The sequence below is a fragment of the Oncorhynchus mykiss genome, chromosome 21 (genome assembly GCF_013265735.2).
Source record: "Oncorhynchus mykiss isolate Arlee chromosome 21, USDA_OmykA_1.1, whole genome shotgun sequence".
NCBI classification, from domain to species: domain Eukaryota; kingdom Metazoa; phylum Chordata; class Actinopteri; order Salmoniformes; family Salmonidae; genus Oncorhynchus; species Oncorhynchus mykiss.
In genome coordinates, this window is record NC_048585.1 from 21,639,653 (window position 1) to 21,652,125 (window position 12,473).

The 12,473-nt window shown below is 42.0% G+C and overlaps 1 protein-coding gene across 9 annotated transcripts in view; it reads left to right on the forward strand.

The window, feature by feature from the left end:
* Positions 1–11,001: 11,001 nt before the first annotated feature.
* Positions 11,002–12,473, forward strand: part of LOC110499997 (liprin-alpha-2) — a 219,092-nt gene continuing 217,620 nt past the window's right edge. For 6 of the 9 annotated variants that reach the window (XR_005038557.1, XM_036957268.1, XM_036957276.1 and 3 more), the window contains exon 1: positions 11,002–11,306. The gene's annotated coding sequence lies outside the window, so the exon portion shown is untranslated. The remainder of the gene's footprint in view (positions 11,307–12,473) is intronic. The other 3 variants (XM_036957271.1, XM_036957273.1, XM_036957277.1) reach the window with 1 other exon arrangement.

Below are 12,473 nucleotides of genomic sequence, written 5' to 3' on the forward strand. Positions count from 1 at the left end.
CTCCAGGAGTAGCTCTCCAGGAGTAGCTGTCCAGGAGTAGCTGTCCAGGAGTAACCATCCAGGAGTAGCCGTCCAGGAGTAGCCGTCCAGGAGTAGCCGTCCAGGAGTAGCTCTCCAGGAGTAGCCCTCCAGGAGTAGCTGTCCAGGAGTAGCTAGTAGCTGTCCAGGAGTAGCCGTCCAGGAGTAGCCCTCCAGGAGTAGCCGTCCAGGGGTAGCTCTCCAGGAGTAGCTGTCCAGGAGTAGCCGTCCAGGAGTAGCTGTCCAGGAGTAGCTGTCCAGTAGTAGCTGTCCAGTAGTAGCTGTCCAGGAGTAGCTCTCCAGGAGTAGCTCTCCAGGAGTAGCTCTCCAGGAGTAGCTGTCCAGGAGTAGCTGTCCAGGAGTAACCATCCAGGAGTAGCCGTCCAGGAGTAGCTCTCCAGGAGTAGGTTTTCGCTCCAACCCTCATCTAGCACACCTGATTCTAATAATTAGCTGGGTGATAAACAGATTAGGTTAGTTCCAACTGGGGTTGGAGTAAAAACCGACAGGAGGGTAGCTCTCCAACCCTGCAGGAGGGTAGCTCTCCAGGAACAGGGTTGGAGAGCCCTGCTCTATGGTATACCTCACCTCTATTGTTATACTATTGATCAGCTCTCTAAACACATCCCTGAACCGTTTATGTGGACCCATTTGTGTGTCCCGTCCTCCATTTCCCCCTGACCCATACAGTACAGGGTCTGAGAAGCTTCATCCAGAGGTGCTTTGTTGCCTTGAGGTCTCACTAGTAGAAGGTCAAGTGTGGAGAAAGCGTTTCCCGTGGTACTGTCTTTTCCCCCTGTGTAAACCTGTGTGTGTTTCCATCGACACTGGCCTGACACAGGTGTCTCTTTCCAATTAACTCCTTGTCGACAGTCGACAGCACCAATCTAATTTAGCCTGCCAGCTCTTTGTCTTCTTCATCCCTGGTTTCTGCCGCTCTTCCTCTGCAGAGAAGGGGAAGGTGTGGTGCTTGGCATGTCACAGTCAGCTGTAAGACAGTTCCGTTTCATTACTCTGCTGCACCACGTACAGCAGGAGAACGCTTCTCACACACACACATACATATACACTACCGTTCAAAAGTTTGGGGTCACTTAGAAATGTCCTTGTTTTTGAAAGAAAAGCTCATCTTTTGTACATCAAAAATGATTAGAAATACAGTGTAGACATTGTTAATGTTGTAAACAGTTGAGCTGATTAAAGAAGCAATAAAACTGGCCTTCTTTAGACTAGTTGAGTATCTGGAGCATGTCACGCCCTGGCCATAGAGAGGCTTTTATTCTCTATTTTGGTTAGGCCAGGGTGTAACTAGGGTGGGCATTCTATGTTCATTTTCTATGTTTTGGATTTCTTTGTTGTTTGGCAGGGTGTGGTTCTCAATCAGAGGCAGCTGTCTATCGTTGCCTCTGATTGAAAACCATACTTAGGTTGTTTTTTCCCACATGGGTTTTGTGGGTAGTTGATTTCTGTTTAGTGTTTTTCACTGTTCAGGACTGTTTCGGTTATTCCCTTTTGTTATTTTCGTATTTAGTGTTCAGTGTCAATAAACAAACATGAACACGTACCACGCTGCACCTTGGTCCTCACCTTCTTCCACCAACTGCCGTTACAGAGCATCAGCATTTGTGGGTTTGATTACAGGCTCAAAATGGCTAGAAACAAAGACCTTTCTTCTGGAAAGAGTGTCTAGTTTGAGAAAACGCCTCACAAGACCTCAACCGAAACAAAGACCTTTCTTCTGGAAAGAGTGTCTAGTTTGAGAAAACGCCTCACAAGACCTCAACCGAAACAAAGACCTTTCTTCTGGAAAGAGTGTCTAGTTTGAGAAAACGCCTCACAAGACCTCAACTGGCAGCTTCATTAAAAAGTCCCCACATAACACCAGTCTCAATGTCAACAGTGAAGAGGCGACTTCGGGATCCTGGCCTTCTAGGTGGAGTTGCAAAGAAAAAGCCATATCTCTGACTGGCCAATAAAAATAAAAGATTAAGATGGACAAAAGAACACACACTGGACAGAGGAACTCTTCTTTCTATTCTGGTTAGGGCCAGTTTGCACTGTTCTGTGAAGGGAGTAAGTGCACAGCGTTGTACGAGATCTTCAGTTTCTTGGCAATTTCTCGCATGGTATAGCCTTCAATTCTCAGAAGAAGAATAGACTGACTAGTTTCAGAAGAAAGGTATTTGTTTCTGGCCATTTTCAGCTTGTAATCGAACCCACAAATGCTGATGCTCCAGATTCTCAACTAGTCTAAAGAAGGCCAGTTTTATTGCTTCTTTAATCAGCTCAACTGTTTTCAGCTGTGCTAACATAATTGCAAAAGGGTTTTGTAATGATCAATTAGCCTTTTAAAATGATAAACTTGGATTAGCTAACTCAATGTGCCATTGGAACACAGGAGTGATGGTTGCTGATAATGTACTCATATGTAGATATTCCATTAAAAATCAGCCGTTTCTGGCTACTATTTCTGATACATTTTATGTTATTTTAATGAACAAAAAAATGTGCTTTTCTTTTCAAAATCAAGGACATTTCTAAGTGACCCCAAACTTTTCAACGGTAGTGTACACACATGCACACTTCAGCTTGGAGCATGGTGATAATCAGACACCAGGAAGAGAGATCATGTTATTATTCTACAGATTATAATCATTTTAGTGACGCTGAAAGTCTTTGCTCCCTGAGTGAGTGAGAAGGGCATTTTATGCATGGTTACATTCTAATGAGGCCGTAGGAGAGTGAGAGCTTGCCTGCCTGCTGTTTATTCAAACAATTAACCGTCACAGCAAGACACAGATAAAAGATGAATTGGACTTTTTACTGCGCTACTTTAACTGTGCTGACATGGTTTGCTGTAAAGATGACCCCACTCGTTTTGTTAGAGGGCTACATTTTAGAACTTAAACATGGCTATTGTTTTATTCCGGGGCCTCTACGGTTTCGCAGCTAGCCGTAGAAGTAGAATTAATGAGGTTGTCCGAAAATGTCACAATTTATTTTGCCATGATGTAATAACTTAATAATGATTTAGGGTCACACCCTGTAACCTAGGTCTAATCTGAACAGCACCATACAAATCATTTACAGTAGCATTAGGGCTATCCTTTCACATGGCCATGTTCACAAATGGGGCTGCCCTTATTCCACAGATGAATGTGTTTTGACATAACTCTTACCTCCCAGTAGGGGTAATATAGCTATTATATCTTTTCAAATCAATGTTCCCTGAATGCTGAACACATTGGATTATTAGAGGGTGGGATGGTATATGTTAATGTATACAACGATGAAATATGATTGGCCAACCTCCTCTGTAGGAGTTTATTAAGCTCACTCACTGAGACTTAAGACCAGGGATAAACTGAACCACTCCCGTTTCCTCTTAATGAATGGATTTAAGACCTGCATCTAATCTTTACACGCCCACATATCATTTTATGGGTTAATAATGACAGCACTAGCCTGGTTAACCCTGTCTGGTGAACACAGCATTCAGTCTGGTTTGACCAGCCTATGACAGTACTGCATTTACACTTAATTTCCAACAAACACAACATCCAGTATGTTGGTTTACCTTTATCAGCATGTGTTCACAGACAAGCAGCTATCTAGGGTGGATCTGTAATACCAGGCCTTTCCTCATTCAACATCTGTGTTTCTCAATCTGTGCAGCCTTTCAGTGTTTGGCTGGGCAATAAAGCTGTTTATTGTAGGTTTATGGTGTCTTTGCTCACAGCCGTCCAGTGTGGCAGGCAATGTGCATTAAGGTGTAATAATATTGCTTCCCTGGAGGGGTGGTATGGCGAGATAAAAGGATTTATCGGACTTCAGACACTTGTAATCCCTTTTCAGTCCCGTCTGTCGCTGACTGGGATTTTTCGGGCAGCGTTCTGTGGTCGACGTCACCGGTCTTCTAGTCATCGCCCCTCCACCTTTCATTTTCCATTTGTTTTGTCTTGTTTTCCCGCACATCTGGTTCACATTCCCTCATCAGACTAAATGTATATTACCCTCTGTTTCCCCCATGTCTGTGTGTGGAATTGTTCTTCGTGTAGAGTGTTACGCTACAGGCTGGCTTGCCCTATGTTTGTTTCAAACCTAGGTTTGTTTATTTTGTTTCATCTGTGTTTTATTAACCCTGATCGCCAGGCTGAATCATTGGAGGATTAGTGTTTTATTAAACCTGATCGCCAGGCTGAATCATTGGAGGATTAGTGTTTTATTAAACCTGATCGTCAGGCTGAATCATTGGAGGATTAGTGTTTTATTAACCCTCATCGCCAGGCTGAATCATTGGAGGATTAGTGTTTTATTAACCCTGATCGCCAGGCTGAATCATTGGAGGATTTGTCAGGCTACAGCAGGAGTACGGGGATGAGACAGGCAATAAGGCTGCCAATGAGAGAGTTCTGTAACAGCTGGGGAAAATGTCAAGTTTGATAAAACACATTTTCTTTGATCTCGTAAAAGATTCTTGAAAAGCAGGAAGTGTAAACACCCTGCTGTTCCATGCCCAGGGTAACTCCTTCATATGTATGTGGCGTCTTCATATGTATGTGTTTGTATTTATGCTTAGTCAGAAATATGAATAGTGGCACCAAGAATCCTCCATCCTGAGTAAACATTTGCCAACTTCAGGGCTTCTGCTGCTGAGCGACCCATGTGACTACTAGGATAACGATGCTCTTTGACAGCATCCGTTTTGATTTAAACAAAACTTTCCAGACATGGTTGGCCAAGGAAGAAGTGGTCAGAAACAGACTTTTTGGACTTAAATACCAAAACATGAGACATATTTGACTTCATCACTGGAAAAGGTAAACGTTTTTTATTATCTTGGAATAGCTCAACTGGCTGTCTTTCCAGTAGCAAGAAGCAGGATCATTGAGATTGTCATGTGACGATTAGCATTTGCAAACGCTGCATATGAATCGGGTTAATTTGCATGACCAATGGGAGACGCTGGGAAGTATGATGATGTTTGCGCTTTATGTGAAGAAGAGGAGGATCAAATTTGATTGGCCCAACAGGTTGTCTCTTTATTGTACTTTATATTTTTTATTTATCACTTGGTGTCAGGCGGTGGTTAACTGGTGCTGTGAATCAGGCGCAGGAGAGCAGAAATGAGTGTACAAGGTATTTAATTCCACGACAGCACCAGTATACAGACAATATGTCACGTTCTGACCTCTATTTCCGTTGTTTTGTATTTATTTAGTATGGTCAGGGCGTGAGTTGGGTGGGCAGTCTATGTTTGTTTTTCTATGTTTTGGGGCATTTCTATGTTTTCGGCCTAGTATGGTTCTCAATCAGAGGCAGGTGTCATTAGTTGTCTCTGATTGAGAATCATACTTAGGTAGCCTGGGTTTCACTGTGTGTTGGTGGGTGATTGTTCCTGTCACTGTGTTTGTTGTCACAGGATAGGACTGTTTTGCGTTTTCACATTTCTTGTTTTTGTTAGTTTGTTCATGTGAAGTTATTTATTAAAACATGAATCAAAACAACCACGCTGCGCTTTGGTCCGCCTCTCGTACAGACGAACGTCGTTACACAATACTCAAAGTGCGGAGAAATACCGGTCACTCGAAAATAACGGCGTAAATACATAACCCGGCAAACATAACCAGCCGACAAGTACCACCATGAACAATCAATAAACACACACACTAACATGTGGGAAACAGAGGGTTAAATAATGAACATGTAATTGGGGAACAGAAACCAGGTGTGTAGAAAACAAAGACAAAACAAATGAAAAGTGGATCGGCAATGGCTAAAAGACCGGTGACGTCGACTGCCGAACGCCGCCCGAACAAGGGAAGGGACCGACTTCGGCGGAAGTCGTGACACTTGGTGTGTCATTACTGTGAGGATGTTGTAAAACATCATTATTTATTTTTTATTTTTAATACATTTGTAAAAAAAAATCTAAACTGTTTTTGCTTTGTCATTATGGGGTATTGTGTGTAGATTGATGAGGGAAAAAACTATTTTAGAATAAGGCTGTAACGTAACAAAATATGGAAAAAGTCAAGGGATCGAAATAGTTTCAAATGCACTGTATCTAGGCAGAGGTCTATTTCCACTGTATGTAGGCAGAGGTCTATTTCCACAGACTTAAATTAATGGTACGATCTGTCTCTTTCATTGTTTTGTTCTTACAGTTTCAGTGTCCAACGGGGAACCACGAGAGACATACAGCATTACTATAGGAAATAAAGGTCCTTCATGACACTCTTTGGCTTCATTGGCAGATTTGAATCATCCAAACAATGTCAGGATCATCCATGTACACCTAGCTGCATCCTGGGCTCTGAGCTACAGACATGCTTTACTTAATGTGCAACTTTCCCATGATGTCATGCTTGTCACACACACACACACACACACACACACACACACACACACACACACACACACACACACACACACACACACACACACACACACACACACACACACACACACACACACACACACACACACACACACACACACACACACACACACACACACACACACACACACACCCACCCACCCACCCACTACAATGGATCAATAAACTAGAAGAGAACCCAAAAGAGCAGACATCTGACTTAAAATACAACCACCTTACTGCGAATAGTGCTATGTGATAAAGCGATGTGATGTAACCACTATTATGCAAGGACCAATGAGAGCTCAGCGTTCATCCATGGTTAACCTCTCCATATGTCTTAGTTCTCCTCTTACAGTCCATGTGCACTTGTGAGCATGGCCTAAACCCAGTATCTCTGCAAGGAGGCGTATGCTCAGCCTTAGCCGTGCTCTCCAGTTGATTTCTATGTTCAAGGTGGGAATAGAAATGTAAGCTCAGTTCCTTATTGTGTCAGTCACCCAATATGTGACTTCGACACATGACGTTTACCTTTCACTACAAGAGATGGATGAACAGTGAGGATAAAGCCACAGTTCTTCTAATGTACAGTATGTTGAGTCTGGTGCTACTATGGACTTCAGTAGTGTTAAACCCTGTTTCTGACACAATACAGCAATGCTAGCAGTGACATGAATGTGATAAAATAGGCCCCTTTTGCAGTCTCATAGCGGACACAGATAATCCCTCCACTGTATGGGTGGCAGGTAGCCTAGCGGTTAAGAGCGTTGGGCCAGTAAACGAAAGGTTCCTGGTTTGAACCCCTAGTTGATTAGTAGAAAAATGTGCCTGTGCCCTTGAACAACCCTAATTGTTCCTGTAAATCACTCTGGATAATAGCGTTTGCTAAATGACTCAAATGTAAAATGTATATAACAACCCTGTCAGTGGCTCTCATAGTGTTCAGAGAAATGGAAGGTGTTCTCTCTCATCTTGGTTCTCCTCCTCACAGTTTCCTCAGAATCCAGTGTCTCTCAGCAGGAGGTAAAGGCGGTCTCAATCTCAGCAGCCAGAGAGCTGGAGGCCAATGGAGAGCTACTCCACATCTGACCTGCTGGTCACATGCCCACTGGTGCTTCTCTCACAGCACATAACAACACTCACAGCTATCTCATGACTGGAATGGAGCAGGGACTTAGACTGGGGACATAACACATGATGGGTATGGGGTCCATTTGAATTCAATCACTTTTTGTCAACACCCCTTTTGATTTGAACAAAACCTTTCATACTTGCCCATTGTAGAAATGCTCAGTGCCATTTTAGTACATTATCAGCCAAAACATGACACCCACTCTGTATTCAAGAGCATGTTGTCTCAACCGATGGCAGGCACAACCCAAAAACCTCAGATGACGTAACATAGGCTCTAAGCTACAACATATGGGAATATGAAAAAAAGAGTTTACAAGTTTTTAGATCATTTGCGTTTAAAAAAAATCTGAATTGACATATACAGTATGTCTCATCGTGTGGTGGGGTATGCAAAATGGGTCAACTTTGACCACCACGATGCCCCCATGAGCTGCAGTACAGTGTACCACACAAGCTGTAAACCGAAAGAGCTGCCTGAGTCCATGCCAGATTCAGAACCATGGACAGCGACACCACACTCAGGACACTGTACCAGACAAACTGAAAGAGCTGCCTGAATCCATGCCAGATTCAGCACCACTGACAGGGACACCACCCTCAGGACAGTGTACCAGACAAGCTGAAAGAGCTGCCTGAATCCATGCCAGATTCAGCACCATGGACAGCGACACCACACTCAGCCTGTTTGGTGACTCCAGACTCTGTCTCCTACATTACCAGCGGTGGAGACGGGGAAGTGCCCTGAGGCACTGGTCCAGAAACAGCTTTGTTAATCAAGCTAATGAAGGTTGTGGATAGGCCATTGAAAACAAAGGCAGGTCCTGGATCAGATCTTGTGGGTAAGTTGACATCACTACTGTTCGAACATCACTTGTTGCATGAACACCAGACCTTTTTCAAATTCATGTGTATTTGTTTATTTATATACACACAACTCAGTGCAATGTGAAATCATAAAGAAGTACCTTTAATGTCCCTTTAAGGTCTGTGGGAAACCCTGCAGCCATACTTTATGAACATAATAGGCTTCTTTAATGATCTCTCACCACTAGTAATTGAATACCCATAAAACACAAAGCAGCCGGACTGTGTTAAAACATTTATAACTTGCTCTGTGAGAATGCTTGTTTTACAAAGCAAAATTATACTTGGTTCATCAACCTCTCCTAAACTACTTTAATATTTGATAAGCTGGAACATTGTGTTACTGTTACTGCTCACTATAGCCCCCATAGAGATCAGGTAAGCGATGACCTGTGTGTGGCTCCAACGTAGCTACATAAGAGAGTGGCTTTCATTGCATTTTCAAAGCTAGTCTGTTTGAGCGATTGTTGAAGCCTGCTTTTGACTTCTTTTTGTGAAGTGTTTTGGATTGCTCTGGACATTATATGATTTAATTGTTTAGATGGAACTCACAGAAATAAAATGGTACCTGATCACCTGTAAAGCAAATACTGTTAGATGCTCGCTTGACAGCTCTATGGATTCATCAAGTTGACTGTCAGCAAATATAAGTCAAAGTAGCTTAAAACAGAGAATATAAAGATATATAGAAAAGGTAAGGCCAGTCCAGGGGAGTTTGCATTCGTAGCTACATTTGTTTCCTATTTGGCCATATTGATGTTTCTAGCTATCGCTAAACAGGCCCTGTTATAAATTCAGACCCTCAATTTTGATTGTATATTTTCAATCACAAGATTGCTCAACAAACTTCAGAGGGAAAATTGATTTTCAAGCGCAAGATGAAGTATGGCCTTGTCTCTGGGTGACATTTTCAAATGAATGAACTTGACATTGCATTCAGTGTTATTGCAAACATACACTCACTATTTGAGAAAAGGAAACTGGAAAACTACTGATATTGCTCTGTGGCCATATTGTAGTGAAGGACACCTTCTTAGATGATTTTATATTCTGTTAGGGGGCTTCATTCATAACACATTAATAAGCATAACATATAAATTCATAGCTAATTAATACATATTTAAAGACTACTAATGTGCACAGATTGCAGTATAGTCTTGGTATGCTCTAGCAATATGGTTTTAAGTTAATCTTATAACTATATTGTCTTGTTTTGCACACTTTGTACAAAATAATAAAATGCAGTACTACAGGATATTTCTTAATAACGTAGCTCTTTATTAGCTAGCTATAACTGGCATGTTCACTTATTGCCAACCAGGATCAAACTGCCCATGACCTAACCATTTGGGTGGTCTTAACCAATCATAGCACAGTATGATATGGCAGTAAAATGCATCCAATTACAATTCAGTATGTTTACACATATGAATATTACATATATAATCAAATGAAACTGCTATTTTGAAAGCCACAATCGACCTACTGCAGGCTACTGGTCCCACATTCTTTCCAGATGTCAGTCAGTGTTTACCCGCGCCATAGAGCAGAAAGATAGAGGCATTCAAGAGGGTAATGCTGCTCGAGAGCACTGTAGGCCTATAGTGCTTACTAGACATCCTTATAAGGTAACCTAAGGCTTTTCACCAATTGCTAAATACAACCGTGTGTGTTTAATCAGATGATGAGATAAATTATGGAAGAATCTCAAATCATAGACTCACAGTCACAGTTTGCATGACAATGTTTGTAACATCCATGAAGGTAAGACATTTTTGGAACCCCTCGTTTTTTTAGGAGAGCAGAGGAAAAGTGGAATTTGCGTCTTTTGCACATAATTTCCCTCCTCATCTTACATTACCATGTCTGTCCGGTCTAACATCTGTCAGTGGCAGACTGGCACATCTACCTGTAGGAACGTCCTCAGGGGTGTCTTCATTAAAAAAAAATGTTTTACTGCGTGCCCAATAAATGCTCCACAGAGCCTAATATCTCGGGCAAAATGTTGTAGGTTTAAAGAGCAACAACTAAAGATATGGTCAACGTTGCAGTCGTCTGGGGAGATGTAAACATAATTGGAAGCACAGGCTCGATTACTACACAATTTATTCCGAGCCTGGCAGAAACCATCTCTGTGAAAGGGAAAGGTGAGATCGCAGGGAAGTGGAGGGAATATTTTTTTGTGAATGCATCGATCCGATTGTAAAACTGTGATGTGTGTTTTCAATAGGCTAACTGGACTAATAAAAATACATGTTAAATTACATAACATTAGGTTGTGACAATATGATGACTGTATTTTTAAAAGGGATATTTATATATGTAATGTTAACACAATATGGATTCCATATCATACAGTCATGTTGCAAATTCCTGACACTTCCAAATGTAATTTAGCATCAGAATGCATAGCATTAGGCTGGCCATTACGCATTAGGCTATTCTACTTTTAAATACAACTTGTATTTTTCATCCAAGAAAAAATATATCATTGATACACAAATTCTATGTATCGTGAACATATTCTGGTGAGCAGAGAATTGAACAACTGCAACTTTAAGATACAGCACACCTCCCCTCCGCCAGCTGAAACAATGGTCTTTACCGACTCTTCTTCTCGCATCAGGAATTTGTAACATTCCATATTTTTACCAATGGGTATATCTGGAGAACCAAATGTCACCACGGAACAGGGCAATTTCAAGTTTTTGAAAATGCCAGCGGTTTATGCCTCCGCACATTTCATCGGAGCTTTCTTGTCGCTGCGTTTTGCCATTGGAGCTTCATCCTAGGACTGGATTGGCCGCTAATGGTCCCAGCTGTGCGATTTCGTTAGCTCGCGGAGACCGCAGTTGTCATTGATCCATTGAAGGAGCCTACATACAGTAACGTTAGCCTAAAGGAAAAAAACGTAAGTATGGAAACTGTTGTGGGCGAATAGAATGTCATTGATTGTTTTACCAATTGTCTGTCGAGATAATGATTGCACCCCACGACCTGCTGTTTTGCACAGAGAGCGCGCCCAAGGTGATTTAGAAATAGGCAACCTCTCACCCTCAACTTCGTTAATGATGTGAAAGATGTTGGAGTAGCCTATTAAATATAAACGGACGTGCCCTTAGCCTACATTTTGCGTTAGTATGTAACCAATGCCTATAGTATAGTGGAGAGCTACAGAAAATCCGGACACTGTCAGAGTGTAGCGAAAGAGATAGTTAAAGGGGGCGGGATGGAGATGCATGCATGATGTAATGCACTTAAAAATGGCCAAGGATTCTCCCCAATTATCATTAAAGAGCATGGAAAACAATGTTACTGTGCAAAAATGAGATTAGCTCACTATTCCGCGCATGTCATGTGTTTCTGAGGAATAGAACACTGAGAGGGCTGTCATGAGTAGAATATGTGCCCCTCCTCTATATTAGCAGTGAATACTATTCACATCTGAGGAATGAGTGAAGATTGAGCATTCAGGCTCCTTCTGCTACACACACACACACACACACACACACTAATAGATGGATGAATAGCTAATTAAATCACATATATGCCCTTGCCTCAGTAATTATAACACATTAACATCTCATTCAATTATGCCAATTCTGTCGTCATGCTCTTTGTCACTGCGATGTCCATGTAGAAAATGACAGGTGAAACCACATGTACAAGCCATACCATTATTACATATGCTCTGCTCATGTTGTCTGATGCTCCTTTGGGTGCCCGTCCTGCTGGATCCATGTGCACGTCTAACATAGACCAGTGATTATAGTAAGATAATCTTGTCACCTTAATGAGTATACAACTGAGTTGATTTCCCTCTAATGTACCTCCTTCATGCAAATACACTGTGCTTAATATGTCTGGTGAGAGAACAGCGCTTATTGCTACATGGGATCATGCAGAGGGCGACCGGTAGTAACAGGCAGAGAGAAAGAGCGGCCTTTATGTCTATAAAATTATAATTTCATTTAATTTATGGCCCAATTTGCATAATTGCCAGACGCCAAAGTAAAGGTAGCATAAAATGCCCAGCTTTGCCATTGAAATGATGTCAGACTGACCCAGGCGACCGGCT